Source organism: Eptatretus burgeri, chromosome 16, assembly GCF_056783735.1.
Source record: "Eptatretus burgeri isolate ZD-2024b chromosome 16, Ebu_testis_v1, whole genome shotgun sequence".
Classification (NCBI taxonomy): Eukaryota; Metazoa; Chordata; class Myxini; order Myxiniformes; family Myxinidae; genus Eptatretus; species Eptatretus burgeri.
In genome coordinates, this window is record NC_140976.1 from 46,426,689 (window position 1) to 46,429,367 (window position 2,679).

The following is a 2,679-nucleotide window of genomic DNA, read 5'->3' on the forward strand; positions in this document are numbered from 1 at the left end:
TCATCTGATATGGGTCTCCAGTCTTTGGAAGAAGAGACACCACTTTGTCACCAGACAAAGAAGAAGACACCAGACTTTAGAAGAAGAAAAAATCTGAGTGGCAATTCTTCATGCGCCAAGGATGATTCCAAAACATTCAATAATTCAGAGCCCAAAAATTCCAAAATTACAAGAAAAATTTGCTGGCAGACCATCAATTCCAAGAGCGTTCTCCGAGTCCATTCCAGTTAGAGGTCACGTGTAATTGGTGAGTCCAGGTCCAGGCATTGAGGCTGAGTTGGGGATGAAAGGTGAGAAGTTAAAAGTTCCATGGTTTTATCACAAACAGTTTGTTTTCCAAAACTTTTGAAAAAAAAAATCTTTAATGCACAACAACTGCACATCTTTTGGATTAACTACCACGTTTCCTGTACATCGCTCAGGCATTTCTGTCAATTTGAAAGAAAAAATTGCTCGTGGTATCTCATACCTTTATCTTGTTTACTCTTAGCCTAATTAACAACACTGCTGCTTTCTCTTGAATCAATTATCTCAATTGAGTCGTCTTTTCAACAAATAACCTGTGCTATCTCCAATTAATATCTTTAGCCAGTTAACTCTCGAACAGTATAATATCAGCTTCTAAACAGGCCATTGTTATATTTTTCATATTTGTGACATTTGATTCAAAATGCTCACAAAACACTCAAATCTGAGCTTTTGTGTTGGCCCACCCTAACTCTATCGAAGAGAAAGAGGGCTTTTTTGAGAGTTGGATGGGCCAACAAGCATGGAAGGCCTCTCTAAACAAAACAACTTCAAGAAGACTGGTGTTGAATTTCCAGAACGTACATTTATGAAAAAGAGATCCATCGTGACTAAATGATGATTAGAAAATAAAGAAGGAAAATGACCTGGAGAGAGAACAGCATTCCTGAAATGCGAGTTTATGTACAAACGGTCCAGTGTAGAAAAGGATACTCTCCCATTGGCACGACGCCCCCATGTATACTGAGATTTGTTGGGGGTAATGTAGCTTCCATGCATCGAGCAAACCCACTACTGAACAAAAAATAATAGACAAATCACTTTTATTCGGGATGAGGTTCTGCTGTATTTCCGTCCAAACGGGGTTCAAAGAGGAACAATTAAAGTCAACCCCCCCCCCCCTTTCATAACCCCATAGGAGAGGCATGGTTCAAGTACTAGCCCGAGTCTGAGTAAAAAGGCCCCACTGGCAGAAGAAAAAGACAACCAATCGTCCTCCACATATTGAGTGACGCGACTGTGAGTTTCCTGTTGTCGAAATACATCAATCTGTTTACGTTCAAATAAACTTTTCACCTGAACCTGGCAGTTGTGACTTGCACCTCCACCATCCATATTTAAGGTTCCGAAGGTGATCTTTTTCATGGTTTTTATGAAAAGGCTTAAGCAGTCGCTAAGAAATCTCAAGCCCCCCTTTTGTAATAACCTTTCTGAGATGATGGAACACAGACGTTGTTAAATTAAATTCATCCGGATTCCTAATTATATCCTTTGCAGCCTGAATGAAATTAAATCAGGAAAATATGATCTTTAATGATCAAATTTCGCTGCAGATAAATTTCATTCAGGAAGGACAAAAAATAAGTTGGGGGAGCTATGTGTGATTGATACGATCAAGATTGAGACGACAGTCAGCTCAACTTCATCATCTGATTATGACAAATCAGAAACAGTCCCACCCAGGTCACATACGTATATCAGTCTGAACAGTCACCATTTCAATTCTGAGCAAATCCGAAGATTTCCTGGAATTCTCCGTTATGGAATCAGCTTTACTCTGGTACTCAGTATGCTCAATGGGAGCTGAAACCTCACTTTCTCACTCTTGTGGGGAGATATTCGCTTAGAGAACCAGTATCATGACTTCGATCCTTGCATCAATAAAGGGGCACTGGGGGTCGAGTCACTTCCATTCGACTTGGTCTCAGCAGGAAGTGATGGTGGCAGGTCATTTATGAGCTTGCCATCATCTTCAGCCTCACCACCCACTTCACCCATCAAATTTATGGGGCTGCACAGTAATCTTTGAGAAGCACTTCTTCGTTAATAAATCCAGATTCATTCTCCCTGGTATCACTATAGCCAGTGGACACCTGAGAGAGACAATGAGGTGAACCTTCAACGACATTGTCTTTATCCAAAACTACCTTCTTCACAATAATGTTAGAATTACTAGCAACAGGCGCTCTTCGTTTGTTTGTTTTGTCACAACAATGGGATCCTTCATCTCCTCGCTATGTGAAGGAACAGCCGAAACAGTTGGGTTATTTCATTTTGTAACATAGATGGTGCGTTGCGCTTTTTAGGAATAGGAACTCGAGTATCATCCAGACTCCTTCTTGTACGAGGGAGCAGCAGGAACAGTTGAGGTATTGGGAGTTTTGTTTTGTATGACAGGGACCCGAGGTATTATCCCTTTCACAATTTGCCATTACGACCTGTTTCACCACACTCTACAGTCCACACGATACCTTGGGGCAAAATCATTTCACATGTCCAAACATTCCACAGTGGAAACATGTTAACGAGGCTGATGACATCCATTTGGTACTCATGATCGTTCAAAGTTAATTTGAACGAAATGTTTAAACCCGTGTCATCACCTATATCAAGAAGCACCATGTAAACCTGCCGTCACAAACTCATGACATG